Source organism: Pyrus communis, chromosome 6, assembly GCF_041283825.1.
Source record: "Pyrus communis isolate YQ-2024b chromosome 6, ASM4128382v1, whole genome shotgun sequence".
Classification (NCBI taxonomy): domain Eukaryota; kingdom Viridiplantae; phylum Streptophyta; class Magnoliopsida; order Rosales; family Rosaceae; genus Pyrus; species Pyrus communis.
In genome coordinates, this window is record NC_142570.1 from 9,168,904 (window position 1) to 9,185,642 (window position 16,739).

The following is a 16,739-nucleotide window of genomic DNA, read 5'->3' on the forward strand; positions in this document are numbered from 1 at the left end:
TTCTGGCATTTCAGAGAGGGAGTGTAGAGATTCTGAAAAAGAGTTTCAGGAATAGTGCAAAACATACCGCCTCTGACCAACTCTTCTTGAATCTTTTGGCACTGACACATTCAGCGACTTGTGGGAAGAGTATACTTAAGCCTTTTTTGGGGTTTTGGTCGAAGACGTCGTCAACAAAATTTTCGGCGATCGACCTAAAAAAACCTTTGCCCCCAACCCAAAGAGCCGACCCGAGGTATACGGCTACCTTTACCTTTATTTCTCATTTTTACTATCACTAAACCCCACTAATTTAATCTCGTTTTCTCATATGGTCGAGTGTCGATGAAAGCGAACGTGATTGCCACGGTTGTGGCCAAGAAAAAATCTGTCATCTCTAAGAAAAACAAAGCCGCTGTGCACCCTCTGCAAAGCAAACGGCTTCGTCCGGAAATCGAGACGGTCGGCGAAGCTCCCTGACCCTCAAAACGCCTTAAGAAATTGGTAAAGAAGAGGGAACGAGAGATTCACGTGATCTCTAGCCACACTACTGGAATGACCGTTCCTAGTAACTCTCCTCCCGGCCCGGTCGTCCAAGCCCCAACGGAAAAAGGGCCAACACCAACCTGCCAAGCGGCCCGACCCATCCCTAGGGCTGTGGCTGATCCAGGGGCTGCTCTGCTGGTCGAAGAACCTCCAGTTCCGGGGCCAACAATTGCCCCCGTCCTGGAAAAAATGACCTCATCTGTCAGGACAAATTTCTCGAAAAACAATTGACAATCATCTTGGAAGAAGTATGATTATGTCACTAGTAACCTTCTTCATTTTATCAGATTCAAAAGTATTAACAACTTTTTATTTCAGGACGAGAAAAGAGACGAAATGTCGTCTGTGAATCGTCCCTCGACCAATCAAAACTCCTACCATCAATCCTTCAACGGTTGAGGTGGCCGACCCAGTCGACCCTCCTGCAGTGGATCGCGGGAAGAAACCACTTGTCGAGCCTTAAGCAACGTCAGAGACGCCGATCCTTCCGCAGGATCAAAACCTCGGCGTTCCTCCTTAAGAGGTCCCTTTGGCTTTTGTAAGGCTCGATACCTTTCTTTCGTCAATTTTACTATAACAAATATGAACCTAGAAGATATTAAATGTCAGGTGCCCAACTATTCATTTCACCGACAATTCTACACGCTGAATGGTGTTATCTATATTTCTTAGCCGTCTTAATGGCCGTCGAACGTGGATAACCTCTATTGGCTGCGTGAATTGAGAAACGGTCTTAAATACTGGGCTCGGCCATTGAGCTCTCTGGGTTCGAGCAATAAACCAGAAGACATGGCCGAAGTCTTCTCTCGATAGGTTTAAAACAAATTCCCTTTGCTATGTTTCTTATAATTTTCTTCCTATTTAAAATCCTTTCTTGTGCAACCTTCATGGGAGGTCGAGCTTGACGCTCTTCTTCAGAGCACCACTGGTATGGCTGGTTTTTCTACTACTTCGGCCGAGCTTGCGGAGACTGTGGCTGAATCCCATGCTTTTGTCAAACTGCAAGAACTTCTATCCATTTCTGCTTCTCAGGTCATTTAGTGCAAGGGCCTCGACTTTGTAGGGGAGTGCTTGAACGACCTTGTAAACGACAGTTTCTTGAGTACTGAAAATGTCGCCTATTTGTCTGATCTTCTAGAGCGGACCCGGCAACATTTTATCACTTTTGAACAAGCTCTCCAGGCCGATGATGACCTAAAGATGGAAAAGATTGCTCATGAAGCTAGTCAATCAGAGGTTAAGGCTGTAAAAGTGAAGAAGGCGCAGCTGACCAGTTTTGATCGCCAAATTTTTTAGCTTCAGCGTCAAATTGCCGAGCTTTAACAACAAAGGTCAGCTGTTACTTCAAAACTTGAGAGGGATTTCGAGACGAATAAGGCTCGACTGATGAATTTCGCAGCTGGCATCAAGTAGATCCAACAGCTCCAACTTAATAAGAAAACGAGGCAGGCCAATATCATACTGAGTGAAGTAAGGTGGCTGGAGTTAAAGGCCGCTCTTGAAACCTTTCTCCCTTCGACCCTTTAGAATTTTAGGAGCCTTTTATAAATGTACCTGTACGTCATTTTATAAATTTAATACAATGATCTTTATTCTTGCATCTCCCATGTGACTGGATAGTATTTCTTTAAAAAATTCCCATTGATTGGTAGTTTGTGAATCAAGTCGGTTCGATCTTCGAGATGGTAAGCCCCCTTACCGAGGACTTTATGGACTACGAATGGCCCCTCCCAATTCGATGACCACTTGCCGAATCTGGAGTCTTTAGTTCCTACGGGCAACACAGTTATGTCGAAGAATCAATGGCTATCCTTGACCAACAAGATAAAATTTTGAGGAACAAAGTTATTTTGTTGGTGAAGGTGCTTTGGAGGAACCACGCTGTGGAGGAAGTGACGTGGGAAATGGAGGATTTGATGAGGAATCAGTATCCGTTTGGTTAAGTTTGTAATTTGGGGGATGAAATTTTTATAAGGAGGGTAGATTGTTACACCCCATCCCCAATTATATGTATAATTTCGTATTTTTCCCAAAAGTTTAATGGAATTATCAATTTGGTCCCTAGTTCATTACCCAATCTAGATCTAAAAGTGGGATTTCCTCTCCATTCACAAGATGCCACGTGGTATTACCCCAACTCTCCCCATCTCTCTCTTTTCCTCCCTTCCCCCGAGACCTTCTTAGATTTTCGATTCTCTCTCAATTCTCTTCTTTCTCTTTCTCTCTCTCTCTCTCTCTCAACCCTCACTCACCCTCCTCGATCTCACACCCACGCACACCCTTCGTGGTACCCCGGCAACGGCGTAGTGTCACCATCACCCTCGTTGACTCTCTTTCTCTCTCCTTCGTCATTGTGAGGCTTCTCGTCCCTCCGATTTGGGTAAGCCTCGAGACACTTGGAAACTTTTCATTTTCGTCCTTATGGCTTAATTCTAACCTAGAATATGCTTGTGGATTGTTGTTTTAGCATTGAAATAACTTGGGAGGGAAAAACCCAGCTTCGACGAGCCCCGCGTCCTTTGTGTCCCCTCGAGACCAGGCCTTGGGCTGGCTCACCCAAACCCAACCAAACCAGGCCCCGTTAGGCCGTGTTTAGGGCTCAAGCCTTAGGCATTCTATTCGTTTGACCCAAAAGCCCAACCCGTTCGATTTTTAATTTTATTTATTTTATTATTCTTTTCTAAACCCAAATGGACTGGGCTGGGCCTTTAAGCCCAAGCCCTTAGTTGTTTAGCCCCGGGCTTTAGGCCTGTTCATCCTTAACCTAAAACCCTAGTGAGCCTAGGCCTTCGGGCCTTAAGACCAAGCCCAATGGCTAAGCCCAGATCCACCGGACCCAAACCCTTGACCCAGTCCAACTCTAAACTGGCTTAACCCGGTTGACTTTGATTGACCCGACCCAGACTCGTTGACCTTTCGGTCAACATTGATCGTTGACTTTGACCGATTAACAGTCAACATTGACTTTGATCGTTGACTTTTTGGGTTTTTGTCCGGTACCCCTCCTAAGCTAATTTCGACGTCCTGAACTCGTTTCCAACGTTTGTTTTAGTAGAGTTTGACTAAATGTACCCTTTATGTGCTTAGGTGCAATTAATATTGGCGTTTCTGTTATTCCTTTTGGCACGACTTTGCACCAAAGGTGTACTGTGAACATGTTTCGAACACCTCTTTATAGTATAGATGATGTATGCCTTTATACTATGAGGTTGCCTTTCAAATATATGTATGTTCAATGGTTTTGTACTTACCTAGTGGTCCCTATTCCACCACAGGGCGAGGGATAGATTCCATCACAGACAAGGTTACGGTTTTGGCATAGGGCCTGAAGAAATAATCTCTAGCTACGGGCTGAGAGACACGGGAAGCTGGCACGGGGCCTGGAGTGAGATTGGACATTCACTAGCGATTACTATATATACGAGATATGTTTTGAGACATTGCACGGCAGGCTAGGTTTCAGAAAACCTATTTTATTTATCATACTATATGTGTTTCCATAAAACCTGGGGGTTAGTATGTTGATAGTTGTTTTATTATATATATATATATATATATATCAACTTGGTCCACTCATGTTTGTTTTGCGCCCCCTTCAGGACATAGGAATGAGGAACACGATCTGAATTACGAGGCATTCCCCTACCAGTGATATCGTGCTATATTCTCTGCTTCGGCATCTATTGTAATAAAACTTCTCTATCTTAAATTTTCCGCTTGTACTCTGTATTAGACGTATACTCCAAACATGTCATGCATTATCTTAATATTTCATTATTGGCAGTTGAACTTCAGTTTTGTGTTATACGTTCCTATTGCATGAACGATCCCAATTTATATGCATGTTTCACATGTTCTCAGCATTTGCATTAATTAAACGGCTTTCCTCACCTCTCGGGTGTCGGCCAGCACGTGCCCATCCAGATGTCCCGAGGAAATCGGGATCGGAGTGTGTCACCCACAACCTCTTTGCTTGTCAGAAAATATGGGAATTTATGAATGCAGCAAATAATTCTGCATTGTTTAATTGGAAAGTTTTATTGATACTCACAATCTTATGAAGACACTCCACACTTTCATTTCTACACTTCAACTTTCTCTTTTACCCCTACTTGGATTAAGAAATGCTAAGGAGACTCTCAAAGTGGAACTTTCTATTGACTCTCTGCCACCTCACGTTTTTGGCACAATTCTCATACTAACTTTACAAAATATTGTGCCAAAAACGTGAGGTGGCGGGAAGTCCATGGAGAGTCCTTGTTTTGAATTAGTATGAGTAATGGGGAGTATGTTGTTGATGCTGATTTGTAGTGTTTTATCCATGATATTTAGTAACGGGAAGTACGCTATTGCTCATATTGTGACGTCATATATGCTTTTCGTTGGGACGTTCTTGGTTTAGAGTTCTTATTTAATATTCTTGCTGAAGATATAAACGATTCTATTCGAATCTACTAAAAGTTATCCTCTCACAAAATAAATAAATAAATAACAATAACAATAACAAAATGAGAAATGTTAAGGAGTTGGGACTCTCCATAGACTCTCCGCCACTTCATTATTTTGGCACAATATTTTATAATGTTGACTTGAGAATTTTTCCAAAAAGATGAAGTGACGAAAACTATGGAGAATCCCATTTTTAAGAGAGTCGCGTTAGCATTTCTTGCTAAACACACCTTAGTCCTTCCATTTGACTAAAAAACCCAGAATAGGTGATGTCACGTTTTAGGATCATAGCAGCCAAGAAACAAGTATATTATATTAGTCAATCCCAGTTGAATAAAAAATAACAGATTGAAATCTTCGTTTACATTTGTATGCACTTGCTGGTGGTAGCTGAAGCAGCAAGTATGTTAATGAGAGATCTGAGAGAGTTCAGGTGAATGGTGAGCAGCTCAAGGTGAATCGAAGGGCCGACCTTGATACTTGAGGATGATGTGTGATGCACTTGTAAAGCATTGAAGCCTCCCTCCCAGACCTAGAAACTTAGAGAAGAAAGTTATATACCAGGAGGTAGGAAGGCTGATTAATTTGCTAGTGAGTTTGAGAGCACTGAGATTTTCATGTAAGTGAGCTACACAACACTACTACTGCAATCATTTTATAATTGTGTGTGTTTTCATGCTCTAGCTTTACACATATGTTTTGTTTTTTCTTCTGCAGCAACCAATTTTCACTTTTTCAGGCAATTTCTTTAAATTCTTGATGCGGTCTTTTTGTTTGGACGATAGATAAGTGATAGATAAGGTTACAACTGAAAGGGAGAAAACATGATTACGTGATTCAAGTCATAGAACATTATAGCAGCACCTTAGGGGATGGCATAGCCTTAAATAATAGGGGCGAGGTCCAAATGAAAAAAGGCCTACGGTGGATACGTAGGCACGTAGAGACGAGGAAAGACGTAGTAAGCGACGAAATGCTTCGGGAAGTTGAAAATAAGCGTAGATTTGGAAATTCCTGGGTGAGCCAGACTACACATAAGTACCCGGACTGGCTGACTAGCAACCTACTCCTCATAGAAATTGGAAGGAGCCAGAATCCCCCTCCTTCAATCCCCCTACGCACCCGAAACAATAGAACCCTAATTACTAAGATTCTAGATGCATTTAGGTACAATAGAACTTGTCAGATTACATTTACAGATGTTCCCTAAATTTTGTGTTTGGTAAAATATTACCTCAGTTACTCAAGTGGCCCTTTACCACAGTAGTGGAAAAATGTTGAGCCCTTGCATGACGGCATGGGTTCAAATCCTGTCAGTAGCTAATCTAACAATATCTACCGTTTGGCCAAAAAGAAAAAAAAAAAACCTTGTTACTGAACAACATGAATGAATATCAGTTTCATTTTTGTGCTTTTATCTTCTACAACGTCTGCTTAAGCCTTAAACCATGGTTTTAAGATGCAGCTTCTTTCCTCCTCTCAAATTCTTTTTTTCCTTTGTAATTGTGCAGATTTTTCTATTCAGAGAGACACCATGGCAGAGGTTTTCTGGACCTTCTTCTGCAACAGTTCCGATTGTTCGACTGAGTCTGGAGCTGATTGCACTTCGGGTTTTTTATCCGTTATCGATCCAGATTCATGCATCAACAATATTTTGGTCATTGCAGTTGACATCTTGCTTCTGTTTATATTGTTATGTTCTTCATATATAGATTGTCATCAAATAAAATAGCACCATCTCAGTCTCACACCATCTCTGCATTGTCAATTGTCTCAGCCAGCCTTAATTCCGGTTTGGCTTTTGCCTGCTTGGGGTTTGGGATATGGACAATCGTCGACAAAGTAAATACCGATCAGTCTGTTTTACCTCTCCATGGATGGCTAATTTTGTTCTTTCAAGGGTTCACATGGTTCCTTCTGAGTTTAACCATAACCCTGAAATAACCACTCTCTCCACAAATTGTCATCACGAAATTTGTTTCGATTCTTGCCTTCTTGTTAGCTGCTTTTTTTTTGCAGTTCATCGATTTGGGAAGCTGTTGTGGATGAGGCAGTGTCATTTCAGATTGTTGTAAACATTTTATATTTCCCCGGATCGATTCTCTTTCTCTTTAGTGCATTTCAAGGAAGCAGTAATGTAAAACTTGATACAGAAATCCATCATGATGCTTTCTACACGCCTTTGCAAGGGGATGAATCGGATGTCAGAGGTGAAATCAGTTCAAATGACAATGTAACCCCTTTTGCAAAAGCAGGGTTATTCAGTACATTGTCATTTTGGTGGCTGAATCCACTGATCAAGAAAGGCAAGAAAAAGCTTCTTGAGAATGAAGATATTCCACAACTGCGAGAGGCTGATCGAGCAAGAACGTGCTACTCAATATTTATGGAGCAACTGGACAAAAGGACGAAGCAGAGTTGCTCATCAGATAACTCTTCTATTTTGTCCATAATTTTTTTATGCCAGAGGAAAGCTATTTTGATAACAGGGTTCTTTGCATTGATCAAGGTTCTAACCCTGACTAGCGGCCCACTGTTTCTCATGGCCTTCATTGACGTTGCTGAAGGCAATGCAGCTTTTAAATATGAGGGTTATGCACTCACTCTAGGTCTCTTCATCTCAAAAATCTTGGAGTCACTATCAGAGAGGCAATGGAACTTTAGAACAAGGTTGATCGGGCTCCAAGTAAGATCAGTGGTCTCTGCTGCAATATATCAGAAGCAACTAAGACTCTCAAATTCTGCCAAGATGACTCACTCTCCTGGTGAGATAGTGAATCATGTAGCGGTGGATGCTTACAAAGTTGGTGAATTTCCATACTGGTTTCATCAGATATGGTCCACAAGCCTTCAGATGTGTCTTGCATTACTTATTGTTTACTTCTGTGTCGGGCTGGCAATTGTTGCAGCCCTCATTGTACTTATATTGACTATGGTGGCAAGCTTTCCGTTGGCAAAGTTGCAGCACAAGTACCAAACAAAGCTCATGGCAGCACAAAATAGGAGGCTGAAGACCAGTACCGAAGCGCTTTCAAATATGAAGATCTTGAAGCTGTATTCTTGGGAGGCAAATTTCAAGAATGTTATTGAAGGGTTAAGAAGAGAAGAATTGAAATGGTTAGCTCAAGTGATGTTTCAAAAGGGGTATTATAATGTTCTATTCTGGGCATCTCCTCTTTTGGTCACCACAGTTACTTTTTGGACATGCTACTTCCTCAGATATACACTTTCTTCAAGTAATGTTTTCACACTTCTGGCAACATTGCGGATTGTTCAGGAGCCAATTAGGCTGTTCCCAGATGTTTTTGGAGCATTTATTGAAGCAAAAGTTTCAATATCTCTGATTGTAAAGTTCCTTGATGAACCAGAGTTGGAGAACAGACATATGAAAGATAGCAGTGGCAAAGAGGTTGAGCGTTCCATTTTATGTAGATGTTCAGAAATTTCATGGTATACTGGTGCTACAAAGGCTACATTAAGGAACATAAATTTGGTGGTGAAACAGGGGGAAAAAGTAGCAATTTGTGGAGAGGTTGGCTCTGGTAAATCAACCCTGTTAGCTGCAATTCTCGGAGAAGTTCCACGCATTGGTGGTGTTGTAAGTAACCAAATCACTTGGGAGTAATTATTCTTCCAATTATTATAGACAGGAAGCCTTACTTAGATATTCTGACTGCCTATTTTTACAGGTTCAAGTATACGGGAAAATAGCATATGTTTCTCAGTCTGCATGGATCCAAACCGGAACTATACAAGAAAATATTCTGTTTGGTTCTGCCATGGACAATGTTAGATACCAAGAAACAGTTAGCAAGTGTTCTTTAGTGAAGGACCTTGAGATGCTTCCATTCCGCGATCTCACTCAGATAGGAGAAAGAGGTGTCAATCTAAGTGGTGGGCAGAAGCAGCGCATTCAACTTGCACGTGCACTCTATCAAAATGCTGATGTCTACCTCTTGGATGACCCTTTCAGTGCAGTTGATGCCCATACAGCGACAAGTCTATTCAATGTAGCACTTCTTTTTGTGCCTCACTCTAATAATGAATGACGATATTGTCTTTCTTTTTTTTCAAATTTCTCCAGTGAAAGCTAATGCGACTGTTTTCCAGGAATATGTCATGGGAGCTCTAGCGGAGAAGACAGTTTTGCTTGTGACACACCAAGTCGACTTCCTTCCAGCTTTTAATTCGATATTGGTATTTAAGAACATTTTTACATGGGTTTACTGATACCATTCTTCTTAATCCGTTCGACAATCAACTAGGTAAGTCCCATATGTAACATAATTTTCTTCACAGTTGATGAGTTCAGGGAAAATTTTAAGAGCAGCTCCATATGAAGAGTTGCTGGCTTCTTGTCCAGAGTTCCAAGACCTCATTAATGCACACAATGACACTGCTGGTTCTAGAAGCCAAGTTGAATATGCTTCTACCGGAAAACATAAATTACCTAGGGAGGAGATTGAGAAATTTACCACCGAATTACCATATGAAGAATCTTCAGGAGATCAATTGATTAAGCAAGAAGAGAGAGAAACAGGAGATACTGGTTTCCAGCCATACATCCAGTATTTGAAGCCGAGCAGGGGATTTTTCCATTTCTCCATGGCCATTGGTTTCCACTCCATTTTCATACTTGGGTAACTAGCTCAAGTTTTTTGGTTGGCTTTAAAGCTGCAGGATTATAGCCTGTCAACAGCAAAACTCTTCGCTGTTTATTCTGTGATCATGTGTCTAATGATACTCGCTTTGGTCATTCGAACTTTCTGTGTGGTCTACTTGGGATGTGGGGCATCAAACTCCATTTTTCAAACCCTGCTGAACTCTCTTTTCCGAGCACCAATGTTGTTTTATGACTCGACACCTTTGGGCAGGATACTTAGTCGAGTAAGACTTACAGAGTACGAAAAGCTGTTTTTAAAAGATATTCTTTTAAGGAAGCTATTGGAACTAACATTAACATTTGCATCGACTCTTTTGTTTAGGTATCCACTGATATGAATATCATTGATCTTGAAGTACCTTTCAAGCTGATTATTGCTATTTCAGGAATTCTGAACACATATAGCATATTTTTAGTATTGGTTTTCCGTACTTGGCCCGTTGTGTTTCTGATTATTCCCACAATTTATATTACAATATTTTTACAGGTATTGCACTATGAGAAACATTCTTGTCTCGTTCTTTAATGATTTCCTTACATGCTTGTTTGGCTCTAAGCATAAAATATTCTATTTGATTTTCCCTTCTACAAACAGAATTACTACTTTGCTTCGGCCAAAGAATTGATGCGAATGAATGGCACAACTAAGTCTGCCCTTGCAAGCCACCTTGCTGAATCTATCGCTGGAGCCTTGACAATCCGAGCTTTTGGACAGGAGGATCGGTTCTTGTCAAAAAATTTGAAACTTATTGATGCAAATGCTGCTACTGACTTCAATGGATTTTCTGCAAATGAGTGGTTGATAGGAAGGCTTGAGCTGGTTTGCGCTATCATTCTTTCAGCCTCAGCACTTGCCATTACTTTGATTCAGTTCGACACTTCTTCCTCTGGTTAGTAAACACTAGCATTCACCATCATATTTTCCTCAAAACTTTAAATAATTCAGTTTACCATCTGTGGTGCATCGTTTACATTTCAAGTGTCGTGCCCCTAATTAAACCATTCTGCTTAATCTTTTTACAGGATTTGTTGGCATGGTACTATCCTATGGTCTTTCATTGAATGTATTGGTCTTAATTGCTGTCCAATTTCAGTGCATGCTTGCAAATTCAATCATATCTGTTGAAAGGGTGGAACAATACATGCATATTCCTAGTGAAGCTCCGGAAGTAATAGAAGAGAACCGACCTATGCGCAATTGGCCTACTGTTGGCAAGGTAGAAATACACGATCTAAAGGTTAGTGCTACAGAAAATTTACAAAAGAGTATAACTCTAACAATGCCCGGAACTTGTGTATGATATCTAATGAAACTTATGCAGGTAAGATATAGGCCAAGTGCTCCGCTAGTTCTTCATGGGATAAATTGCACAATTGAAGGAGGCGACAAAATTGGTATTGTTGGCCGGACTGGAAGTGGGAAGACTACTCTTATTAGCATTTTGTTTCGTCTGGTAGAGCCTACAGAAGGAAAGGTCATAGTGGATGACTGACATTTGCACAATTGGACTTCATGATTTAAGATCATGTTTTGGGATCATACCACAAGATCCGACTCTGTTCAGTGGATCTGTGAGATTCAATTTAGACCCCTTATCAGAGTATACCGATCATCAAATATGGGAAGTAAGGTTTTTGCCATGAAATTAGCGTTTCAAAACAACCATTTGACATTGAAGATATGTCAACATTGAGTATTTAGCAAGATGTAAACACAGCTTTACACTATGACCTTTTTTTGTTAACTTAATTTATCTTCCATCAATGTGTAAAAGGTTCTTGAGAAATGTCAGTTGCGAGAGGCCGTTCAAGAAAAGGAAGACGGCCTTGATTCTTCAGGTAATAAACTCAGTCTGTCTCAGAGGAGTGCTTTTTGGTGTCAGTGAAACATCATTGTTATCTGAAATTGTCTATAAATCAAGGGGTAATTAAAAACTTGAACAGCAGTTGTACAAGATGGAACAAACTGGAGCATGGGACAACGACAACTATTCTGTTTGGGACGTGCTTTGTTGAAGAGGAGCCGAATACTGGTGCTCGATGAAGCCACTGCATAAATGGACAATACAACAGACGCTATTCTGCAGAAAACTATTAGAACAGAATTTGCATACTGCACTGTAATAACCGTGGCTCATAGGATACCAACCGTGATGGACTGTACAAAAGTGCTTGCTATTAGTGATGGTTTGCTTTTGCTACAAATCTCTTATTTATGTTGTTTTAGTTGTTAATTAATTGGCGAAATGCACAATGACAGGGAGAGTGGTGGAGTATGATGAGCCAAAGAAGCTGATGAGGAATGAGGGCTCACTATTTGGGCAGCTAGTCAAGGAATATTGGTCTCGTGCTGGTGCTGCTAATGCCGGCATCCACTCAGAAGATAGAATCAATTAAACTGAAAAATCATTTTTCATTAGCATCATGCCATTGTTGGATTTTTGGATTGCCGAGCCGCCCCACTTTAACAACACCGACATTATCCCCAACTTTATCACATGCCTAATCCGTCAGGTGTAGGGTTTTACCACAAAAGGCTTTAGTATTAGTTAGAGTAGATTAATCTTATTTAAACTCATTGTGGGACTTTATCCCCACCGATGTGGGATTCTTAACACTCACCCCCATGTGTAACCTCATTTAGTGGTTCACACATAGAGATCCACATCAGTAATTCAAACTCAGAGGTCGGCTCACATTGGACCCACTTGTTTTCAATGGAACTCAGCAGTCATCTCTATATTAAGAGTTCAAACTTGTTTCCTTATGGGTGACAAGCTTGTTGGCTTGCACACAAGCTCATTGGCTTGCACGGGCCTGAACCTTGGCTCTAATATCATGTTGGATTTTTGGATCTCCGAGCTCGCCTCACTCTAACGACACCAATACTGTCCTCAAATTTACCACTTGCCTAATACGTCAGGTATGGGGTTTTACCACAAAAGGCCTTGATATTAGTTAAAGTAGGGTAATCCTATTTAAAACCATTGTGGGACTTTATCCCCACTGATGTGGGATTCTTAACATAAAATGTTGGGAATGCTTAATTACTTTAAAGAGTAAGGAGGAGAGTGAAAGGGTGATGCCATCCAACTAGAGCCAACAAAAAATTATGGGCTCCTACTGAAACACTTTCCACCCCTCAAAAGGCAACCTGCTTTCAATACTAGTTGTTACGTTACACTGCCATTTAAGGTTGAAGCTTCAATATTCTGAAAGGGTTACAATCTAAACTCTAAATCCTAATGTATTAGGTGTTGAGATTTTTTTTTCTTTTTTTTTTTGTTTTTTATTTTGAAGAAACAAATATCTACACTAGAGGGGTGGGGAGTGAGCTAAGCCCTACAATGAGCTTGCTATAATAATATGGTTCAATTTTGCTGTTGACAAGAATCGAACCTAAGATATCTCACTTACAAGTGAAGAGAAATATCATTAGACTGTAGTACTAAGCGATTTTTGGACCAAATGATGATATTGTGTTGTTTCTTTATATCGTGAGAAGAGTCCAACTATATTTTTTAGCAGACTTAGGTTTATTTTCTTAACCTTGCCGATTTTGGAAGATCATAGTGGATTAATTCATTAAGAAAATTGCATACGAATTGTTCTGGTCTATTGAGGAACTGCTGATAAATGAAACAAAAGATTGGGAAAAGTGAGTAGTTTATTTAATTATCCGCTCATTATAATAACACTTGACTCTTTACATGTAAGGGGTCATTCCTGATGACTCAGGGAAGCCTATAGAAAAAGTGATGAATTAGGAATAGGAATCGTAGCTCAGGGACTCGAGCGGAACTAGAACAGAGCAAAGTATTTGCTGGAAGATTTTAATCAACATTTAAAGTCTAACTGGCAGGCCATTTTGTACAGTACTTATACAAGGCTTACAATATTAAGACTTCTAGTTTCTATGGGACTCTAACACTCTCCAACAGTAACTTGAAAATTTCTAAGCGACAACTTAATTAAGCCTTCTACCTTTAATGTGCATGAGCTGGCATTTAATGGCCTTTGTCTGCTCCATCAATTCTATGGGGATTTTCACCGCGCTGATGAAAGTTGAGGTTCTACTATAAAATTAATTGGTAATAAGGAGTAGTCCAATTACTTATAGAGCATGCAACGTCCCTTGTTTTTCCAATATGGAATTCGTACTCTCAACACGTACAAACTTTGTAATTTCAACCGTTCATTCTCCTCATCATGTAAAGATCACATTTGGAAAAATTCATTTAATTTGGATACAGTTTACCCTTCCATATGTGTTGAACTAATCAATGGTCATGGTAACCATTAATATCCTCATGATTAACCGTGAACTTGTTTGATTTATATAAATGACTAAACAGTCTTTATTAGATTATTATAAAAAAAATGAATGGTTCAGATTAAAACATTTTATGGGAAAATGAATGATACCACATCGTCATGTAAGGAATAACGGAAAGAGTTAAGCAGTGTCCATCAAAACAGGTCATGGCACGAAATGGATACGCAATCCGGCCATGCCCGAAAGGGTTTATTGCCGACGCAGTTAGCAGAGACTTGATCAATGTGGCTCCATGTGTTTAAAACAGACTCAGCATTCAGTACACTCTGTAAACTAGCAATATGCCAGTATCTAATAACTATTGTTAAAACTAGATAAAAACAGTACTATGAAAACTGGTCACAAGTTTGAGCTAGGAACATGATATTTCACCAGCTCTGCCTAGGCGGGAGCACCACTTTTTAACTGGAAATAAAGAAGAAAGTAGTAAAGCCCCAGAAGGTTGCTACTAGTAATGTTGTTGCTGTCTTCTGAAAGTTCACTGCCACTCTCTGGGAGTAGAACTGTAGAAGCACTCTTCCGTCGTTGCTACCATAATCGTCGCAAAAGGCTTCGCAACCCAACTTTGTGGCCGATGAAAGTAGTTTCCCTTCTCCAAGTAATTAAGCACAGTTTCTTAAAAACTTTTTCATGTCTACTTCCCTACAGGGCACATTTATTTTTAGAACCAAAAATGCAAAAAAATGCTGTTTTGTTAGATGACCCACATGAAGAAATATGCAACATCCACTGCTTCTTAACAGCCAACAAATGTTAAAGTTCTTATCAGCCAACAAATGTGTTGAAGGTGTGTTGCCTACGTTCACATCTCTTGGCCTTAACAGAAAAGATATAGTTTTCCTATATAAAGGCTTATTAGTTCACAAATATGCTTATAGAAAAGAGAAGAAAGTATGCAATCTCTTGTTTTCCATTGCTTTGTAATTTTAGTTTAATAATGAGAGAGACTACTGCTACTGCCCCAAGGACGTAGGCATGCACACTTGACGAACCTTGTAAATATTTTGTCTTATTTACTTTATGTTCTACTGCACACATACCGTCGATTTCACAATAAATTTTTTATTTTCAATTAATTTCAATTTTTCAAAAGGAAGTTAAAAGATTTTGAATAAAATTTTGGTAGAACAAGTCTCAAGTCCAACTCATAAATACAATGATGATATTATTTGTGATAAATTCGACACCTAATTGTGATTTTGCAGTTGCGCGGCTTTGCCGTGTTCATTGTAAAAATATCTATATAAACAGCAAATCACTTGTTAATAAGCAGAAAATGTTTTCACCTTTCTGCCTAACAGATCAAGAGTCCTTTTTGCATTTGTGTTTACAATTATATGCGGCTGGTTGTAGAAGAAATTAAAAATTTTAACGAATGCCACATTCAAAGCAGGGCATATATGTAATTGTAAGAAGATGCATGAGCTGCTCTCACTGATCTTCTAGGTTCAAGGTGAATCAAGGGCTGATATGTCCTTGACTTTCTAAAGGATTTGATGCCACCCATGCATAACTTGACGAGCAAGTTATACACTAGCAAAAGCTCTCCAGCAACATATGAGGAGTAATTCAATTACTTATGAGCACGTGTAAGGTTCTTCCTTTCCTTTATGTGGGATTCCACTCTCAACACATCTCCTCACGTGTGATGAATTTTCATACCTAACATGTGGACAACACAAATTGATGATATAGAACGCGTGTGGTCGTTGAGCTTCACACATGTAGCTGTTGCTAATTTTGTCAAATGTCCAATATGGCATGATACTTTAGAGAGTAGTGCTTGCTGGTTTATTAAACACATGACAATAAATTGAATACATTTCTGGTAAGGGAACATGATTTTCCGTATCTGTTTTTTTTGCATGGCTGACATTTTTTTTTTGTTATACTGCCAGGGTTAGTTGTTGCTCTTTGTTGAGAGTGAATCTCACTTAGAGAAATGAGGGATCTTGCATGTACTTATAAGTAATTGGGCTACTCCCAATAGTGCCAATTGGTTTTATAGTGGAACTTCAACTTTCTTTATGGTGTTAGAGAAGGTTGTCCCATATGTGAAGCCCAATGACCAAATGTGCTCCACGTCACCTAATTTGTGTTGTCCACATATTAGACTTGAAAATTCACCACATTTAAGAATATGTGTTGAGAGTATGTCCCACATCGAGGAAAAAAAAGACCTTGCATGTGCTTATAAGTAATGAGCTACTCCCCTTATTGCCAATTGGGTTTATGATGAAATCTCAACATTCTTCATAATATCAGAGTATGTTGTCTCACATGTAAAGCCCAACGGCCACACGCGCTCCATGTCACTCAATTTGTATTGTCCACGTGTTATTTGCCCCGCATGAGGGATGTGTTGAGAGTTGAATCCCACATAACGGAAATGAGAGACCTTGCATGTACTTATAAGTAACTAGCCTACTCCCCATTTTGACAATTAGTTATCTTTATATATATAGCCAACAACCCCTTTTGGAGTCACAAGCTTCATCAAAAAAATTTGGACAAAAATGCCCCCAAAACAAAAAATTGCAAAAGCAATCCAAAATAATACATCAAATAATGCAGGGGTATTTTTGTCATTTTAACAATATTTTTTTAATGATTAATTCTTTTTGTACAGTTTTTTTTTAATTAGTACCTCATAATAAGCTAGCAATAATGTGATTCAATAAGTTGTTCATTAAATATTATTTTCTCTATTTTTAAACACGTTCAAAACATCTTAAGAAGCGTGTAATGCCGGTTATAAAAAAAAGG

At 39.7% G+C, this 16,739-nt stretch overlaps 1 pseudogene across 1 annotated transcript; it reads left to right on the forward strand.

Moving 5' to 3' along the window:
• The first annotated feature begins 5,351 nt into the window (after positions 1–5,351).
• LOC137711312 (ABC transporter C family member 10-like) lies at positions 5,352–12,333 on the forward strand (annotated as a pseudogene). The gene is made up of 12 exons (XR_015963561.1): positions 5,352–5,593; positions 6,486–8,572; positions 8,664–8,984; positions 9,085–9,171; positions 9,274–9,861; positions 9,960–10,124; positions 10,233–10,527; positions 10,661–10,875; positions 10,960–11,263; positions 11,413–11,476; positions 11,582–11,824; positions 11,898–12,333. The product of XR_015963561.1 is annotated as an ABC transporter C family member 10-like (transcript).
• Positions 12,334–16,739: the final 4,406 nt, after the last annotated feature.